We start from the raw sequence: 20,675 nt of genomic DNA, 5'->3' as shown, positions 1-20,675 counted from the left end.
GGCCTCTGGCCTTGTGCTTGGTTTTCGCCAGCCACCTTCCCACACACAAATGATCTTGCTGCCCACCCTAAACGCTGGGCTGCGGGAGGCTTAGACCTAAGAACCGTGAACAGCAAGGGCTCTGCCCTAACTCTGGCTGGAAGGGGGCCTCTAAAGGCTTCCAGAGCAGAGTGTAGCTCAGGGTAAAGTGCTCGCTTCATATACCAAGCCCTGGGGTCCATCCCTAACACAGAGAGGGGGGCATGGGGGGCAGTCTGGGGAACTAGCTCCGTTGGTAAGGAAGTGTTTGCTGGACAAGCATGAGGACCCGAGTTTGATCCCAGAACCCACATAAAGAGCCAGGTATAGTGTGACTGCTCCCAGTCCCTGTGCTGGGGAGGTGGCCAACCAACCTAGCCTTAGTAAAGAATTCACCTTCACCCTCTCAAAAGAAAAAAAGTGACCATGAGGGGCAGTGGCTGAGGCTGTCCACTTGTAAATGAGTAGGCACACAGCAAACATTCCAGAAACCTGAGTCCAGGCCTGGCTGCTAAACCCTCTTCCAGGTAGCCTTCTCTGGTCCTTCCCTGTTCTTGGCGTCTTTTACTGTGCCCACCCAAGCTCCCCTGTACTTTGTTTTCTCTGAGCCTGGACTCTGCCAAGCTCCGGGGCTGACTGTATGAGACATGGGGGTGAGAGGTGTGTACGCCTTGCCCCAGTTCCTACGAGCTGAGCATGCTGCATCAAAGGAGGACTGCAAACTGAGGGAGGATGCCACTCACTTCTGGGCTCCACGAGACGCGGAGCCACTATGCAGAGTGGCAGCCCCACAGCGACGAGGAATGCGTGGGCTGGGCAGCCCAATGAAGAAGACAAAGCCTGGCCTGTATCTTAGGCTTGGAAGACAGACATGTCTAGAAGGCCTAAGAAAGGTCTGTCCTCAACCAGCAGAGGCTGCAGGCCGGGAGGCTGCATCATCGTGAACATTAGCGATTAAAAGCTGCGCCAAAGACAGTAACTGAAGTTGCCTTGTTAGCGGCTGCCATCTGACCCTGCCTTTGTAACACCTGTTAGCCCCCCAGGGTCAGGATATCCTGCAAAACGCGCTCTGAGAAAGGCTGAATCAGGGCTGCTTACAGCAGGGTTGTACCCCACACTGGCTCACACCCAGCACAAGGAAGGCGCCTGTACCTTCACACGGGAGGGCTGCCTGAAAGGGACTGTGGGGTCAGTGAGCTGGACTGCGGCACAGGAAGCCGCTCATTCTGGCCAGACACAGGCTCTGTCTTCAACTCTCCCCTTTCCCCTCCTCCCCCTGTCCTGGAGTCCAAGCCAGGCAGGCCCCCCAGCCACTGTGGCCTCCATCTCACCTTAGCATCTGAGGAAGCCCCAGAGCCCTTGCCTTCTGTGGCAGGGTTAGCACCTCTGCCTGCTCCAGTGCAGCCTCCTGCCCGCCCCCCCCCCCTTTGCTTAGCTTGACATTCTGTTTGCATCTCCCCATTCCCAACCCCCCACCCTGACTGGAATACTGATTTTACCAGTGTGTGTGTGTGTGTGTGTGTGTGTGTGTGTGTGTGTGTGTGTAAGAGCCAGGCAGAAGAAAAAGGCGAGTTCATAGGTAGAAGAAAGTAAGGGACCTCAGGTCTTTCCACAACCACCGCTGGGATGCTGGTCTGACACCCCACTTGGCCACCCCCAGATGCCACCTAGCCTCTAATGTAGGCCAAGGATGGCACTAGCCAAAACAGTAGGCTTTTTAATACTCTGGGCATGCTGTTGGCCCTGGCCTGGGATAGCTGTTTGGGGCGGGGTGGGGGGAGGGGGCTCTAGAAAGATGCCTTGTTAATAAGAGTAAGTGGGCAGGCTGCCTTGTCTGTTTGCAAATAAGGTTCTGATGATCACTGGTCAGAAAATAGTGCCTCCGGGCCCCCCACATAGAGCTGGTGTCATGTCCAGAGGGAACCTAGGTGGATCCATGGTCTTCAGGATTTTTTTTTTTTTCCTTTTTGAGGTCCCTGAAAGAGGCCTGGGGCCTTGCAAAGAGCTGATCAAATGAAGGGTCAGCCCCAAATCACTGGATTTGGGCAATCCCAAGCAACCCCTTCATCCTCTAGGTCTCAGCTGCCTCCCCGGGGCACTGCTGCTGGAAGGCAAGCAGCCTCAGAACAGCTTCCCTTGCTGGGCACCTTGAGATGAGCGTGTTGTTATCTCTGAACACCGGTTTTCCTTATCTGTGATGGAAGCGGTATCCCGGAGTCATGGTGGGTTTACAGAGCAGGCCCAGCAGGCTCCACATTTCAAGCCCCAGTTGTCACCCTATGAGCATGCGCTGGGGAGGCCATGTCCCCGCAGCAAGTGGCTGAATGGCCTGCCGTCTGACCCCTATCCCAGATCCACCCAGGGTCAGCCCCTGGAGGCTTTGCACAAACTCTGACATGCCATCTACCCCAGCCCCAGTTTAGTATCCTAACGTGCCCAGAGTGAAGAATGAAATTGTAATGGCAAGAGACCTGGCAGAACACGGACCATAATAAAATCAGCATCTGGATTATGAAATGGGATTGGCAGCATCTCGCGTGGCATGGCAGCTGCTGTCGCACAGTAGGCTAGCCTTGCTCCCCATTCCATTCCTATCCCCTCATCCTCCTTGGAGCAAACTACAGCCTGGGACCAACTGACTGCCCCGTCCCAGCGCTGAGTCCCTGGCCCGGAGCAATGACCCTGGTCCTTCCCCTACCTTACTTCCTCTTCTGGCCTTTCTCTAAGAACTCAGTTGCTAATCTTTGTCTCAGGCTCTGCTTCTGCCAACCCCACCCAAGATGAACCCAAACCATTTCATGAGGACTCAGTGGTGCACTCCCATCTCTATTTCAGCCTGATGCTGCCGCTGCCACTGCCACTGAACAGGGATCTGCCCGATGGCCAGCATGAGGCCTGGGCTGCCCAATGCTTGTGCTGCTGGCAGCCCCTCCTCTAGCAGCGTTTCCTGCTGTGTCTCACTGTCTCCTCCCCCCAAGGCCTCCCTGCCCAGTCCCTAGTGCCCCAGCCACCTGTGAGCCACCTGTGAGCCACCTGTGAGCAGGCTCAGCTGTCCAGGCTGGGTGAGGAGCGGCAAGGTGGTTATTCTGCCACCTTCCCTCCCCCAGGGGCCTTGTCATAAATTACCATCGATCTGCCGTGGGCCGGGCTGGAGACGAGCTGGGAAATAAAGCACTGGGCTCAATAATTGTACCCTGCTGCCCGAATTTACTTATTTGTGGCTTTCCTGCCCACTAGGCAACGCAACAATAAATAACTGCTGACGATTAGGCTCCCAGACAGGAAAAACACTGTGCAATCATTTCCAGGGGGCCACAAGGGCTCAGGTCCCACCTGCCAGCTTGCTAGCTTGGATTTGATTTGTACTTTCTCAGTCCCTATCCTAGGCTCCAGATCTAGCTGTTTGGAATTTGGAACCCCGGGGTGTGGAAAGTCAGGCAGGGGAGGAGCCGCAGCCCCCAGGAGGGTTAGGGTGCCAAGACTGTTGGGCCCCAGGCATGCTTTGTCTCTCTCCCTTATGTTGCCCAGGGGTCTGGGGGTGTAGCTCAGCTTGTAGAGTGTTTGCCTAACACAAACTCTGGAACTACACAAGCCAGGTGTGGTAGCACACACTTGCACGCAAGTTTAAGACCAGCCTAGGCTACATAAGACCTTGTTTCAAAAAACTAGATAAGGTACCAAGCACTGGTGGCACACACCTTTCATCCCAGCACTTGGGAGTCAGAAGCAGGTAGATCTGAGTTCAAGACCAGTCTGGATACAGAGCAAGTTCCAGGAGAGTACACACCAAAAACAACCAACGAACCAACAAACAAACAAAACCCCTAACGACAGTGCCTGGTTTAAGTTTTCTGTTTCATAGGCGAGCAGAACAAAGCTCAGAGAGGTTAAGCATGCGTTCTGTCCAAGGTCACACAGGGCAGGGCTGGAGCTTGCGCCAGCATCCTCCTCCTCCTCTATAAGTGGGTACAGACACCTGGGACTTTTACCCTGCGTCAGCAGCACCCTCATGACCACCTCATCCTGCTTGTCCCTACCTGTGCCAGTGGCCAGGCACTCCGGATGCCACTGGACTCCAGGAGCAGCCAGCTGGAGCTGGGGGGTGGGTAGTGTGAGTTGGAGAAGTTTGGGGGAGCCTTAGCAGCCAGGGGAGGGAGGGGCTTGCCCTGCCTAGGGCTGTACCTGGGTTGAAGCTTGTCCCATTTTAGAGCGTGGTGACTTCTCTGTTACAGATAGAAAAAAACCTGTGGCTGGGGTGGGCAGCAAGCTGAAGGCAAGGGGGTGGAGCTGAGGTGTGTGTGTGGGGGGGCAACGCTGGAGGTGTGTTTACACTCTGGGGCTGGAACTAACACTGCCCTGCTCAAAGCCTGTCAATCACAGATGTCATTCCTCAACAGCCAGCCGCTTTTTCTTTTTGAGGTGGGCTCTCTCACTGGCCTGGAACTCACTGGTTTATTGACTCCTGACCAGTGAGCCCCATGGATCCACCCGGCTCCACCTCTCCAGCACCGTAGCACCGTGGCACCGTGTTGGTTTGTTTCTGTAGTTGTTGTGTGAGTTCTGGGGATAACACTCAGGTCTGTGAACCACCTCTCCAGCCCCACTGTCTCCATTTCACCAACAAGGCAGCTCAGACCCAAACCCATGGCTTGTCTTGCCTTGGCTCCCACAGCCTCGCTGGAGAAAACAGAAGGAGGCAGGTGGAGCAGAGTGTACTCACAGCCAGCACTGAGCAGCTGTGGGGGGTTGTGACGGTCATGGTTGGAAGCCCAGCCAGGGCAAATGGCAGCTGTGCCCAAGGTCCCTCTGTCCTGAGACCGCCGTCCCTCACCCCGCCCCCACCCCAACCCCACCTGGCAGCTGCACCTCGTGAAGTGAAGTGACGCACATCGCTCCATCTCCTGGTTACAGCTCCCCCAGGTACCCACCTGGTTCCTCCCTGGGGGAGACAGTGACTTTTTATCCACTCACCTGAGCCACCTGGTCCCCCGGGCAGCTCAACTTTATTTGTGCCAAGCACTTTCTGAGTAACAGAGCCCCCAGGGCCACAGGGTGAGGGAAGGACAGAGCAAGAGGTGAGGTGATGGTGGGAGGGGGACAGTGAGGGACACATGCTGCTGGCCTTGGACCTCTCAGGCCACCAGCATCCCTCTAGACCCAATGAAACCGAGTCCTCTGCCTCCCCCACCTCCAGGAGGGGGCTGAAGACTACAGGGGGTAGAGCAGGCAGCCCTGAGCTGGGTGTCCTCCTACCTACTGTCAATTAGATGTCTGCTCCCCACAGCCGTGTCCGATATTGGGGGAGTGGTGAGGGCATAACAGGAGGGACAAGCCCCACCAGTGCCTCCGAACCCCCAAGGAACATGATCTTTATAGCAAAGGACAAGACACAGGCTGAGGTTCCCTCCTTTGTCCTGGGCTCTAAGCTTCTGTCCTAACCAGGAGTACTGATGTGCACGAAGGTTTGTGGGTACCGCTCAGGCTAGTGGGGTAGAGGGTAGCAGAGCAGAAGGCATGGTGATGAGCCTCGACCCAGGCACCATTGGGGACCCCAAGGGAGCAGCAGTGCCTGTGGAAGGGGAAGCTATGGGGCTCACGGAATGCAGGTGCGCCTCTGCCGGATGGCAAATCCCAGGCTTCGTTTAACGGCGCCGTTATTTATTTTAATGCCTTTGTGGTCCACGTTAGGGTGCAGGTGAAATATGGCCGCACCGTTTACTGGTGGGGATGTTAATTGCACACCACGGAGAACAACAAACCGGCACTTGAGGTATAGATCACTGTGGCAGCCCAGGCAGCCTGTGTGAGGAAGGTGGGCCGAATGCACAGCTGAGAGAAGTGCTCAGAGTCATGAGGGGCCCCGGGAGCAGCTCTGCAGGGGAAGGGGACGGGGTGGTGGCAGGCGTGTCGCCTCCCTGCAGGAGCGTCTCTAGTTTGTACATCACCAACTACACAAAAGAACATTGCAGCCTCTTTTGAGGCACAGATAGAGCTGATGATGACCTCTTGCCTCCGTCCTTAGTACACACCCAGGAGCCACCCGGTGGTGCCAGGGACAATGAAAAAGGGTTTGTTAGCACTGGCTGCACCCCCCTCCCCCAGTTGCCTGGGTTGATCTGGGCGTCGAAATCTCAAACCCATGCGTGTGATAACCTTCGTTCCTCCTCAAACAAGGCTAAACATACTGTATCATCCCTGGGGCAGGAGCAGGTCAGCAAAGGAAAGTGGGGCGCCAGGGAGCGGACCGAACAGCCCGTATGAAGCAGCAGTGGCACATGCAAAGGCCCCAGGGCCGGAGATGAAGTCTGAACTTAGTGTCTGCAGCGGACAGCAGCCCAGTGGGGAAGCAGTCTAAACTTCATCCTGGGGACAGCAGGGGTCATTGGAGAGTGGAAAGCTGCAAGGGAGGGTGGGAGAGGAAGGTGGCATTAGCCTACACCATGGGGACTGTCCTTCCCTTTGCACTGATAGTAATCATGAGGTCACACACTATTGTACAAGTGTATCAATGTGTGTATGACTGACCATAAACCTGGTGTACAATCATAGCTTCACTCCTGCCCTGTATAGAGGACCCAGGCCCTGGAGGAGTGTATTGTTGAGTCTTGGGGTACACATGGCTCACACTACCTCAGTCACAGAGTGCCCTGACCCTGGGAGTCCTAGCACCCAGAGGGGTCCTTCACTACTCTAGAAGACAGGTCACAAGGTCACTGGCCATCTACAGGACAGGGAAGGCACCCAAGGTTACCCTCTCCTGAGCAGAGACAGCTTCTATGGCCCCCCCAGGCCTTCACCTCTATCTCTCTCTGTACCCCAACTGTGTGTATTGCTGAGGAAAATGAGGCTCAGAGGAGTTGGGCAACCTTAGGCTCAGCATAAAGTGCTTGCTACTCAGGCACGAGGACCTGAATTTGTTCCCCAAAACTTACATTAAAAAAAAAAGCAGGGTGTGGCAGCACAAGTTTCTTACCCCTGTGATATGGAGGTAAAGCCAAGAAGAGCCCCTTGGGCTCACTGGTCAGTGTAGCGTAACTGGTGAGTCCCAAGCCAGTGGGAGAGTCTGTCTCAAAGGACAAGGTGGATGGCGCCTGAGGAATGACACCCAAGGTGGACCCCTGGTCTCTATTTGCACAGTCATATACATATGTATTTAGGAAACCTCAGTTGCCGGGAAGAGGCCCCGCCGGACCCCAGCTCTGCCCCAACAACAAGCTCCCATTCAGGACAGTCCGGCCAAGCCCTTTGCTGGCCCCTGTGGGTGGGTCAGTGGCCTGTGAACCTCCGAGCCTGTCTGGAGGCCACTGTCCTGCTCCCTGAAACAGGCAGGGCCTCCAGCCCAATAGCCACAAGGGGTGAGGGGACAGCACGGTCCCTGATCCCAGTGGCCATGCAGCAGCTACTGTGGACTGGCGGGGTGGGGTTGGGAGGAGGGAGGGACTTGGAGGGAGATTTATGAGCTGGGTTAAAATTTAATTTGGGTGGAAGATCCCAGCCAGCCAAGCCGGCCGCCCCAGACAAATGGCCTCGTCCCTGCTGGCTCTCACACCCCATGCCAGCCTCCCCATTCCTCTCCGGAAGGCCGCCCGCCGCCCGCAGAGAAATCATAGCACCAATTTGATTTGGGCAGGAGAGCCGGGTACTGGGGCTTGTTTGCACTTCGGTTTAGAATTGAACAGGACAGAATCGGCACTGGCCTCTACTGGGGCCTCCCAGCCTTCCCCGTTGGTGTCTTTGCTGCCAGTGGGGCCCCGCTCAGCCCATCTGCTCCCTACACAGACCGCCCCCCCCCGCCCCCAGCAACCCCGGGGCTCCTTCTGACCTTCCATCTTTTGTCTGCCAAGCCCCCTACCCCCCACCCTCCCCATGGTCTGACAGCTGGGGGCTTGAATCCCATTGCCATGTGAGGGAACTCGAGCAAAGGATGGGAACTCCGAGCCTTGGTGTTCCCATCTGCACAATGGGAACAGTGTCCATTGGTAAACAGGCTGGGCACAGGGAGCTGGGACTGACACATGGGGTATTCTGGCACACACGTCCATGACTCTCCCACAATCCTCTGGGCTCGCTTCCGGTCGGGGCATCTCCTCTATGGGCATGGCTCAGTAGCTTTTGGTCTCCCCAGAGGGCTGTTTGCAACAGTGCTAGGGTCTCTGAGGATGGGGTGTAGGGTAAGAGCTCCCCCACACAGCTATTTTACCTGAACACGCTATTCTCATCCTCTGCCATGTGTTGGATTCCTTCTAGTTCTTTCCCAAGTGAGCACTGCACACCCATACCGCAGATATAAAAGGTGAAGCTCAGGGAGAGGGGGCGGGTGTACAGTCCAGGGTGAGGGGACAGGAGGAGGGCAGGGCCCCTCCCTCGGCAGCACCTCCCTCCCTAGTGCCCTCTCTCCCTCGTGCTTGTGCTGCTGTTGGCAGAGATCCAGGCCCAGAAATAGCCATGTCACCTTCGGAGGCTGAGCCTGGGGCCTCTCTGTCCCAGACCTGGGAGGGCTGAGAGCAGCAGGCAACGGGAGGCCCAGGTAACCCAAGTGCAAGCAACATGGACACTCCCGTCTGTATGTGGGAGGGGGACAGGCTGTGGCCCCCTCCATCTGGCCATACCTCCTTCACCAGCTTTATAAACAAGGCTCCAGGCAGTTGCTGGCAGAGCCAGGGGCTGCTTCCCACTGGCCAGCACTGGCCTCACACACATCCAAGGTGAAGCCGTCAATCAGGGCCAAGACATGCTTCCCTGTGTTCTTGGGGGGAATCTCTCGCCTTTTAGCCATCCCCCCCAAGACATTCAGGGTCCTTCTTTCAGTCACCCTGAGTTCCAGAGCCTGGTTTCATCCATCCACCCCCACTCACGCCATGCCCCACACCCATCAAGGCTGAAGGGCCGGCCCTGCTTCCTCTAGCTTGGGGGACTCAGCTCTGCCCCTTGCAAGTGCAGAGCTAATCCTGCCTGTGTGGTGTGCTCAGGTGGAGAGATTAATGTGTCAACACATTTGCATTGAAGGAGGGACAGAGAAATGAGAAGCTGGCTACACAGTGAGGAGCTGAGTTGGCTACCCCCTCCCCAAACTCAGCCAGTATCCCCCACCCCCACCCCCAGACAGTGCCTTCCCAGCATCACATCAGTACATGGCAGCTCCTGCTGCCCCGGCCTTGACCTAGAGTAGCAAGCTGGCGCGCCACGCCCTATACTGTCTCCCACTTTGGATCAGGACAGCGGGTCCCAGCACTGACCCCCACGTCAGCGTCTCGCTGCAGCCTCTCATTATTTACTTATGTGGATATTTATTTATTCCCAGCTCGTCTCTGAAGGATTTGCAGCGCTCACAGAAATATAACAAGCAGATCGGGAAGGGAGTGGGAAACCCAGGCGGCTGGAGTCCTCAGGCTGGGGTTCAAATCCTGATACTCAGTCCCTTTTTAGCCCATGGAGTCCCCTTACCTCTCTGAGCGCAGTCTACTTGCTGTACAGTGCGCAGGGTGAGCGAGACCACGGAGGGAAGATGGGAGCCAGCACCAGGCACACTGGAGGCCAACAGCACATGCTAATTATGGGGACCTCAAGGGTGGAAGAGGATGAGGCTGGACTGAGGACACGTTACCCTGCTCACCTCTACATCCAGCACTTGCCAGGGATGACCACATCCGCTGAGAACAGGAGGTCTGGGGTTGGTAGCACGTGACCTCCCGGGGTCTCAACTGTCTCAGATGTCAAGTGCAGAAATCTTGGAAGATTTCCTTTTGGAAATCTTGACACCTCAATATCCCAGCGTCCCCACACAGGGTAGAGGGCAGCACACTGGAGTTTCATCATGTACAGCACCAAGAAGTGGGGTCTTCACCCCCATTTCACCCCCATCTACTTCAGCTTCACCCCAGTGTCCAGCCTTGGAAGTTCACACCCAAGGGCCAGTTACTACCAATGCCTCAAGCCCCTGGTGGCCAAGCTGTGTGGGCTGCCTGAAGCCTAGCCTTTCATCCTGCCTAAGGGCTCCCCAAATCATCCTGTCTGGTGTTCCCTGGCTAAGAAGGACTTCCCCCAGGGCTCAGCCACCCGCTTCCCGCCAGGAACACTGCCACAGGGGGGATTAGCACTGCATGATGCCGGTGTGTCAGCCCCTGCCAGGTCCAGCCTTCCTGCATGCTTCCTGCCCTCCCTCCATCATCTGTCTCAGCTCAACACTGAAGCCTCTCACTTCTCAATCTAGTTGTGTGTGACTTGGTTGCTGTGGCACCACACGCAACCAATTTATTGACCCAGCGGTGGCGATGGTGTGAGCATTTGGACAGCAGCAGGCAGAAGCCCCAGTACAGATTGCTAAGCCCTGACCATCAAGTGCCTGGGGCTCAACTTCAGGTTCCTTGCCTTTCCCTGGCTCCCCTGAAACTCTCCAAGGCGGCCAGCCATTAGGGGAGGTATGGCCCTGTCCTGCTCGGCTGGGGACTTTGGTGCATGGGATGCCATAGGGTTGATCTCCCAGCAGAACTGGATCTTGCCTCACCTCACCCGCTCAGGCCAAGTGGAGAAGCATTTACGGGGTGCCAGTTTGAACACAGTCCACCCCCTGTTCTGTCTCCACCTCTCTTGTCCCTCTCTTCTTTGGCCGGCAACTACAACCACCTGCTCTGGCAATACCCACGGCTTTGGTGCTGAGGGGTTGAGACGGTCACATCCCCATGCTTACGGAACCCTGTGTATCAGGCAGAGGCCAAGGAAGGCCAGGGCCAGGCCTGGGTCATTCTTGACGGTCTGCCAACCCTGTCAGCAGCATCTGGCCACAGGTCCACAGTGCTGATGTCGCCTAGTGCAGCAACCGTTTCATTTCTCTGTACCATCATTGTTGGTGATGCGGGGACCGAGCCTGTGGCTTTGCACATGCTAGGATCTATCGTTGAGCCATATCTCCAGCCACGGTTGATTTTAAACAATCAAGAAGGGTGCTAGGGCTTAATCCCAGGACTCAGAAAAAAAGATGGGTCTCTGAGTTTGAGGCCAGCCTAGTCTATATAGCAAGTTCTAATCCAGGGCAGCCAGGGCTACATAGAAAGATCTTATCAAAAAGGAGGAGGAGGAAGAGGAAGAGGAAGAGAGAAAGGAGTGAGCACCTTTTGGGGAAAAGACAGACCTTGAACCTTGATAATACTACCTAATTGTGACCTTAATTGTGACCTTGGTGGGGGGACTTCAGGGTTGCCAGGAGTCCCCTTAAAGTGCTCCAGCCCTCATGAATCCTTGCTGCCAGAAGCTGTGCTTACACCTGCCTACCGTGGCCACCTGTGTCTGTCCCCACGGAGCAGAAGCTGGCTCTCAATGCCACACAGGGACCACCTTCCTCCCTCCCCATCTCTTCTCCTGCCACCTGCTTCTGGGTCCTTAGTGGTGCAGATATGTAGAACGGATGCTTAGTGGAGGGGAAATCCTGGAGGGAGGAGGGAGGGTCATCCAGGCAAAGGCTGCTTTCCTGTATCCTGAACTCGATCCCCCTGTTCAGCACCGACTGTGTGCCACACACTATGCAGGTCTCTACCAGGCAGCTTTCACATGGCCCTTTGACTCAGGTACTTATTTTTGTCCTTATTTATAGATGACAAGCCTGATGCTGCTTTTTGGTATGGTGAAAACCCTCTAAGAATGTAGCTTAGTAGACAGAGCGCTAGCCCAGCATGTACAAGGCTCTGGGTTCAAGCCCTAGCACTGCATAACGGGGGGTGTGTGGCAGGGCACACCTGCCATCTTAGAATTCAGGAGGTGGAGGCAGGAGGGGCCAGAAGTGTTCAGGTCATCCTTGACTACATAGCAAGTTCAAGACCAGCCTGGAATACATGAGCCCCTGAGGGGAGGAGGGGTAGCACTCTATAACCAGGCAGATTGGTTTTGTCCAATTCTGTGAATACATAAAAAGCGACTGAATTCTAGACTTGTAAGGGTCTGTGTGTTTGTGTTTATGTGCACATGCCATGTTAGTGCAGGTGTCTGTCAAAGCCAGAAGAGGGTTTCAGATTCCCTGAAACTGGGGTTACAGGAGGTTCTGTATGGGTGCTGGGAACGGAACTCCAGTTCTCTGGAAGAGCAGCAGGCACTTCCATCACTGAACCATCCCTCCAGCCCCCAAGGTGTAAATCTGAAGGTCTGAGAATTATAGCCAGCCCTCCAAACCCATAAGTCCTTCTATCTGCAGATTCAAACCAAGCCTTGGGGGTGGGGGCGGTGTCTGTACTGAACAACAATAAAACTGTGCCTGCGCCAAACAAGCAAGGTCTTTTTTTCTTGCCATGATTCCCTAAACAATACAGTGTAACAAGTATTTACATAGCATTTACATTGTATTAGGAGTTAGAAGGAATCCAGACATGACTTAAAGTATACAGAAGAGTGCTGGTAGTTATCCTGCAAATATCTTATCAGTTTATACGAAGGACTCCAGCATCTACAGGATGGGCATCTGCAGGACCGGGCGCCTCAGGAAAGGGCCACCCTAGAACCATCTCCCCCGCACACCCCGGGGGATGCCAGGGGTTGATTACGCATTGTAGTTTTCAAATGAACTGAATAGCTATGCAGCGTTTGCCAGGCATACAGGAGGCTCCGGGTTCCACTCCCAGCTCTACACACACACACACACACACACACACACACACACACACACACACACACACACGATGGTGCTGGTAAGATGGCTCAGCAAGTCAGTGTGTTTGCCGTCAAGGCTGGCAACCTGAGTTGAATCCCTGGGGGGCCCACTCGGTTGGAAGGACGGTAACAGTCATCTCATGTCGTCCTATAACCTCCACACATGTGCCATGGCATGTGAGTGCACACATGCACACAGCCGAATAAACAAACAAATAAAATGTGATGGTAATTTGTCTTAAAGGTTTAAAAGATGAAGTTGAACCAAGCTTATAAAGAAAACCACCCGGGGGCTCAGAGAAGGGGGGTTAGAGCGCTCAGGGTTTGAAGGAGACTTGAACAACGGCCCAGGACAGTTTCACTAGCTCGTCCCAGGAAACCCTGCTTCCACCCTTACCATGGAGCAGAGTGCTCCTCCTGCCTCTCCCTCCTCAAGGACATCCACCACTTTTCCACGGCTCCGGCTCCGTTCCTGGCGGTGCTCACGGCTGGCTTCACCTCCGAAGGGAAGTCCCCTGTGCTCCCTCCTCATTTCTACTCTGCCTTCCTAGCCCTACTTCTCCAGAGCTGTTATGTCCACCTGTGGCCCACTAACCTGTCAGTCTCCTGCCTTCCCCTCCCCCTCCCCTACTCCACGCTTAGCACCTGCTGGTCCCTCTGCTTGGGACACAGCTCTCGTGCCTGGCCCTTCCCACCGCAGTCCGGCCGCTTACCAGTTACAGTATCTTGTCTCCAGCACCCACTGACCTGTGTACTGTCCTCATAGCTGTCCCTTCCCTCCTATCAGCTCCCAGAAAGCCTAGCCCTCCCTCCCTGACCCTCCGAGGTACCCACAGACTGGGGAGGCCTAGTGGGAGAGGCGGAGTTGTGTATCATGTCAGTTCCATGGGTAGGGTGCTGGGGGTTGGGGAATGCAGGCCAAGCCCTCTCCCACCCCCCAAACTAGCACGCTCACACAGTGGTCTGCAAGGCTTTATTACAGAAAGGAGAAAGCCACCCTGCCCCCACCCCAGAAGCCTGCCCTGCTCCAGGCTATCCACACAGCAGGCAGCCAATTGGCCTCTAGGAACCTGAATCGAATCCCACTTCAGCCTTACCTCAGAACAAACCCATGGGCCCCACCAGAGTCCCCCATCTGGTTACCCCCTGCCATACCTTGGCTTTCTTTTATGTTCTGGAACTTGCCACATCTGTCCCCACTTGGTGCCTGCTGGTCCCTCCACCAGGACACTCCCCAGCCATTCAGCTCCTTGTCCTCAAACTGGCCTCTGCCCAAAGTCACCATCTGTTGTCTCCTCCGTCACCCCATCTGAACCAGCCCCTCAGATTAACTCTGGCATCCCTGAATGTAGAGCTGTCTCCTTTCTCCGTGAGGTCCCTGTGCACCAGAGACTGGGCACTTCTGCAGCAGTGGTCATGGGGATAAAGGAAGGCTCTTGTCCCTGCCTGTAGGAACAATGTGGCCACCTCTGAGACTCTGAGTGGTCCATACCCGGAGGCTGTGCCCACCCAGGTAACTCCCGTCTAGCTTTCTCTATGGCTTGGAGGACTAGCCGGGGCGGAATAACCAGATTAGCCTAAGCGGCTCCTCTTGTTTCCTCACGTAATTGGATCGAGGCCGTGTTTCAGTGTGGCTGCATTTAATATTGTAATTCTGCAGCTGCCTCTCCGCTGAGCGCGGCCACCAGGCGAGGCCACGCAGGGCTGCGGGCAGGGAGGGGGACTCTATGCTAACAGGGCCAAAGGGCAGGAAGCAGAGACCTCTGTGGTCACAGCCACCACTGCTGGCAAGGCTATGGAAGGGGCCTGGCATACATAGGGCACTTCCACTTCCTGTGTCCGATATCAGACCCGAGACACAGGGAGGATCCAGCTGGAGGGGGGGGGGTCTGAGAAAAGAGCACCATTGAGGTTCATGTAGCAGCGGAGTCCAAACATATATTCTGTTGTCACTTTTCTTGGAACATGGCTAAGGAGGCCTGCCCGTTGCCACAGCAGCCAGGAGCCCAGCCAGGTCTTGTATTTGTGGGTGCTCCCTGGGCTGTGACATTGCTAGGTGACCCCAGAGAACTAAGCTTGGATGTTGAAAGCTCTTCCAGAGACTAAGGGGATAGGACATATGGCAGTGTGTGTGTGGCAGTTCCTTTGTGAGTGTGTCTCCTGGTGAACGTGCCCATCGGTCTGTGGTCTTGGTCAAGCGATGTCTGTACTGAGAGTGGCGAGTCCACCTCTGTAAACAACACTCCTTACCCTTAGCCTGAAGTGCTGGGCCTTGGCACCTCAATGCCTGGATCCCCAGTGTAGCTCAGTTGGTAGAGTGCTTGCCCGGCATGCACAAGGTCCTGGGTTCAAGGCCCGGAATCACAGCTTCTTATACTCAGTACACGGCTCAGGATCGGCGAGTCTGCGTGTCACCCCATTTTATGGGCATTGGGAATTTGGGGTCCCCCACCCTGCCACCCACCCACTCCTGCTTCCCACCCACTGCACGTGACTGCAGAGTTGGCGACAGCTCCCATCCGTCACTCAGCCCTATTTTTAGGAGGTGATAACCCAGCTGTGAAAATTCACTCCCCGTGAGGAAGTCAGCCTCAAGCGGGTGGTGAGTGAGGATGGCAGCGTAGAAGGCGGAGGCACACTGCAGACTGGCACAGAGGCTGGGGGAGGGTATCTCCAGGCCTGCATCTTGGGCAGCACACATGGCAGCTGTATGGGACTGGCACTCTGCAGCCAAGCCCTACCTCTGCCCTGCCAGTGCCCAGCTGCTCTGAGCCTCGGTTTCCCCAGATACACAGTACACGGTCAGCCTTGTCACAAACTGGCTCTTATACCCTAGATACTTTGTACCTCTTCCCTGTAGAATCAGCAGAAAAGTATAGGAATGTGTTTACAATGTTTACTTCAGAAAAAAACAAAACAAAACAAAACACTCTTTAGCATAAGCCTGTCCCACACACTGTATGGGGTAAACCTAGGCCACAGAAAAGAATGGTTTCTTCTCTAAAACCCATTGTTTGGGCTCCTGGTGTTTAGGACCTGGTAACCCTGCTTCCTGGGAGCAAGCCTCTCCACCCACTGTCAAACATGGTCCAGGTGCTGTAAGAATGGCCAACAGGTGCTTGTGCCACCTGGCTGTCCCCCCTCCCTCCCCACAGCTGCCATTCCCCTCTGCTTTTTTATTTATTTATTTATTTTTATTTTTTTTATTTATCAAGTATACAGTGTTTCACCTACTTGTATGCCTGCAGGACAGAAAAGGACACCAGATCTTGTTATAGATGGTTGTGAGCCACCATGTGGTTGCTGGGAATTGAACTCAGGACCTTTGGAAGAGCAGACAGTACTCTTAACCGCTGAGCCATCTCTCCAGCCCCCCTCTGCTTTTTTATACCATAAAACATCCCACCAGCATCCCAGGCTTTGCCTGGGTCAGGCCTCTAGCTCCTAAATGCAGGGAGGGCCAGCCTTTTCCTGGGCTGGGCGAACTTGTATGCCTTGCTCTCCTCTCTGAGCCTCAGCTTTCTCCTCTGGAAAACAGGATAGTAAGTGTCCCCTCCCCACCCCCAAGGGGATGCTGTTGTGAGGAGTACAGGAGCAGACCAGCTGAGCTGTTGAAGCAATGAATTAAAGCTGCCCAGAGGACCCCCATCCCCCACCCCCATGCCTGCTTCACCCATTCAGCGGGAGCTGTGGCCTGCCCACAGCATGCTGGGTGTGGCTCTGGATGGTGGAAGTGATGAGGGAGAGGGATGCTCTGCTGAGGTGACCCCCCCCTCCCAAAGCCAGAACTAAGTGTGGGTTTTACCTCCTTGGGAAACTGCAGTGTATACCCTATTGAGGCCCAGCTTTTACTCCCCCAGGAACATATTTAGGAGGTGAGAACCCCCCACCACCACACACACACACACTACCACACCATCTGACGTGCCAGACCGCCCAGGCTGGCAGCCGGCACAGCTGTGCAGCCCCAGCGCCTGTCTCTGGCCCTCGCCTCTCATACCTGTACCTGGGCCAGCACGGGCAGCCCCAACTCGGCAGGCGGCTGGCACTAATTGTGAATTAATAAGTTAATTAATAAGTGCCACATCCGACCTCAGTGAATCCTTCCAAAACCCTCCAGTTTCACTCTGCCCATCTTAAGTATGCCAAAGTGAGAGAAGCCAGGCACTGCGAGTGGGGGCTCAAAGGCATATCTCTGAGGCCTCCAGTCCGGCCTCAGGGAACAGGATGGGCCTAAGAGCCACAGGCCACGGGAGCAAGGATGGGTTACAGCCTCTGGACCACACACACATATCTTGGTCCCCACAGCACACAGTGGGAGCCTAAGAAGTATTTCTGAATCAATGGTTGGTTGAAAGTAGAGGGAACCGAGACAGAAACAAGCAACTGGTGACCTGTGCTGGGTGCCCGCTGGATTTGGGTCTGGACATGCGGATGTGCTTCTGGCCCTCGAGGCTAAGTCTTGGCCCTCTCCTTGGCCGCAGAACTGGCAGTTGGAGAGGACCAGAGTTGTCTGCTCTGGAAAAGGTCACTGTGAGAACGTGACAGCCATCACCAGATACACAGATGTTCAAGGAAGTATCAGGGTTCGCAGGTCCCCGGACCCCTGAGTCATACGTGGGAAGAAGCCACAGCCCAAACCAAGGCAGACACTCTCCCATTCTGAGAGCATTCCTGGTTAATGTGCGCTGGCACTTTGCAGATCTAAGCTGAGGCTGACTGTGTGTCCAGGGCACCAGGTGCAGGGTCCCTCACTATCTCCACCCCAGAGCATTGGGGACCTACGGCCTACACCGGCTTCATTTGCATACAAGGGTCACAGGCATTTGCATACAGGGGTCACAGGCATTTGCATACAGGGGTCACAGGCATTTGGTTCATTGTTGTGCTTCATAACCAAGAGATGGCACTTGTATTCTTTGCTATTTAGCAAATGTTATGTAATTATTTAAAAATTAAAAGGAAAAAAAAAAAAAGAACAGATAAGCTAGCTGGACCTAATTTTAGCTGCCGGGATTCCTGCCTCCTGGCTTCCATGGCCTTTCCTGGCCCCTCCCGGGGGCCTTGATGCTGCTGTTGCCGCTGCCTGTGCACAGGGCCAGGGCGGGCTGTGCTCTAGGCCCAGCTGCAGCTCAGCTCGCCCCTCCCCTGGAGCTGGGGGGTGGGGCAGGGAGGGGCATTTTGAGTTCTGAGTCCATTCTATATGGGCACACATCAGCTTGTCTGCCGGGAGGATTTAGTGAGCCGGCAGGCCGGGCCTGTGGTCAATAGTGCGTTTGTTTTGCTATCGACCTGCCAGGCAGCTCCCAAGCAGCCTGTCCCCCCTCCACAGCCGAGACCTCTCCAGGCTGGGGAGCCGGGACCTTGAATGGTCCTAAGGCCAATCTAGGGAAGCTTTCAGCCTCTTGGCATTGCCAGTCCCTGCCCATAGCCTGACCTGGGTGCTTCTCTGGTCACTGCCCCTTCATGGTCCAGTCCTTGTGTTCCATAATCTGAGAGGGGATGGGGTGTTGGTATTGCTAGCCCTAGCCGACTCTGGGGCCTCCTGCTTCGCAGAGGACCCCTGTAACCACCTGGCTGGGGAACTCTGGGACCTATTTTGTGGAAAGCCATGCCAGAAAGAAGTGGAGTGGCACATTCCAATAGAAGAGCAGCCGTTTCCTGGGGTGAAGCGCTCAGCGCCCTCCCCACCCTCCCTGCCTTCAGCAGCCCCCCAGGTCTGGTACCAGCTCAGTTAAGAGCAACAGCCATTTGGGGAGACAGCCAAGGGGATATTCTTCTTGTCTTCTGCCCAGCCAGGCGCCTGGTTAGGGGAAAGTGGACAGTCACCGAGTCTCTGACTTGCACTCCTTCATTCAGTGAACATTCCCAGGGACCTGCTCTGGGTTAGTGCCCAGAGGTGGCAGCCACAGGCTAGAATCGGGAGCCAGGGACCCCACACAATCTTGCACAGGATGGAAAAGAATGTGGGTTCCCAGAGCTGACTTGGGGAGTGCTGAAGCTGGGAAGGCGGCTGCTGAGGCCCCCGGGGAGCCTTGGTGGAGGCCTTTCTCCAGGCAGCTCTGAGGGATGAGTGGAATTTTGACAGGGGAGGAAGGCACAGCAGGAGGAGAGCCCAACGGCACAGAGGCCTGGCGCTCAGCCGGGTGCACAGGGAAAAAAGAGATGCTCGCGTGTGGCCCCTCTGTGAACCGTGGAGGTCTTTGGAGCATGGAGCAAAGCCAGCCCCTCCTTGTCTACTTAGCCAATCTCTGGAGGGCTAAGTCCTACACACCCCCTTCCCCAACTGCCCCAAAGGGGGTCCCTGCCTCCTCCTCCTCCTCCTCTTCCTTTTCTTCCCCTCCCCCAATCCAAAATGAGAAAGAGGGGAAAAACTATTATTGTTCACGCCTCATCTCCCTCCAAAGTTATTAAATTTCATTCCACGAACAAATAAATCCATTTTTATTGCAGCAGGAGGAGCGGGCAGTGGTTTGACTGTTTTACCTTTTTTATTTTTCAAAGTCCTGTTTAAATCTGCTGGGATCAGCTGGGACGCCTCCTCCACCCCAGCGCACCCCTCCCTGCTGCGTTTTCCTCTTGGCCCGGCAGGCGGGGCTGGGTCCCACCTGACCTGCTCTTGTGCTCAATCTCAGGAGGCTTTCCAGTCCCCAGCCTGCCTACCGGGCAGGAGGGAAAGCTCCGCCAGCCTCCTGTTTGTTTGGCATTTTATAGTTTTCCTAACACTTCCCGCGCACGCCTCCCGCAGAGCCCCTGATGGGGAGGCAGTGCCTGCTCCGTTTTGCAAAGAGAGAAAATAAGCTGAAAAGCCAGGGGCTCTGAATCCTCCTGGTGGTTCTGAGAGTCCCGGGGACGCCCCCCCACTCAGGCTCTGATCTCCTCCCCAAGCCTGGCCTGCTTGGCTTATTTGGGTTGGAAGACAGCATGGTTTTGTTTGGCATCTCAGACACAGCGCTCAGTGCAACAGGGGTGTCACACTCCCACTTCTGTCACCTAAAAGCTTTGCGAGTTCCAGCCTCAATCTCTGCATCCACGGCAGGGCCACAACAACAGCACGCCAGCAAGTCACCACCACGGGGAATGGGAGGGAGCAGGGACAAAGCCCGGTGCTTGCCTTCACCACGCCCCTCCTGTCCAGAGTCTACCAGCCCCCTGCTCTGCAAACCAGTAGAGGGACGTGGATGGGCTGCGGGAGGGGGTGTGGGGAGCCTGCAGAGCTGGAGCTGGGTTAGACTCCCACGCTAAATTCTCTTCAAGGTTATTTATTTTTCCCCCTCAACCATTTGCTAAAGACTTAATGGTTGTCAATAAGATGCCTGTTGCATCCGCAGAGCCAGCAGCTAGAGAGGTTCCCAGGTGAAAAGCCTTAGTGACTCCACGGCCCAAGGCAGGCCTGCGTGTGTCACCATCCACAGTCGAGTGTGTACCACTTAGGGAAGTGGCAATGCACAGCCTCCCTGTGTCCAGGGTCAGGCATTGCAAGGGCGAACTGGCTCCCACTCCTGGGGGAAACTCTGTGCTTCCTCCTTCCCTACCCTTGGGTCAGCAGGGACGCAGGAGTAGGCACCAAGACCCTGGCCCTGACTCCAGCCTGTGGGAGTGGCCTGACTGTCCCTCTACAGTCTATCTTGAGTCACCTACTTGTTCAGGTGGAGCCTAGAGACCAGCCTGAGGGCGCACCTCCTCTCCCGGAAGCCCCCTCCCACCCCACCCAGGTGCTGACAGCTGACAGCTCTGTGCACAGCCAGGCCTAGCAGCACCTTCCCCTCCAGGTTGGGAGCTGTCTCCGGTGTCACATGGGATTGTGGCTCCAAGGTGCAAATGTCCATCACCTGCCACATACACCCTAGCCCCCTCTCCACTGCTTTCCTGCTCCTGCCTCCCCATCCAAGGCGGGGTGGGGGTGGGTTGGGGGGTGGGAGGGGGAGGGACTGTCACCTGTCACCACACCTACAATTCTAGCTTCTGCCCCGACCCCACCCACCATGTGCAGCTAGCTCCCTGAGGACTTTTCTTTCCTCTCC

General features: G+C 55.6%; 2 protein-coding genes across 7 annotated transcripts in view; one reads left to right on the top strand and one right to left on the bottom strand.

Annotated features, from left to right (window-relative positions):
- Nucleotides 1-20,675, top strand: part of MACROD1 (mono-ADP ribosylhydrolase 1) — a 139,745-nt gene that overhangs the window by 57,678 nt on the left and 61,392 nt on the right. The window lies entirely within an intron of this gene.
- The window catches only part of FLRT1 (fibronectin leucine rich transmembrane protein 1), a 71,213-nt gene that overhangs the window by 20,929 nt on the left and 29,609 nt on the right, over nucleotides 1-20,675 (bottom strand). The window contains exon 1 of one of the 5 annotated variants that reach the window (XM_084760656.1): nucleotides 15,886-16,024. The exons of 3 other annotated variants lie outside the window; for them this stretch is intronic. The gene's annotated coding sequence lies outside the window, so the exon portion shown is untranslated. Of the gene's footprint in view, nucleotides 1-4,200; nucleotides 4,224-15,885; nucleotides 16,025-20,675 lie in introns of those variants that run through there. One more of the 5 variants, XM_084760655.1, reaches the window with a different exon arrangement.

Source organism: Acomys minous (assembly GCF_964271855.1).
Source record: "Acomys minous genome assembly, chromosome: 2".
Classification (NCBI taxonomy): domain Eukaryota; kingdom Metazoa; phylum Chordata; class Mammalia; order Rodentia; family Muridae; genus Acomys; species Acomys minous.
Note: the sequence above shows the minus strand (reverse complement) of the source record. Positions and strands in the feature narration are given on the sequence as shown.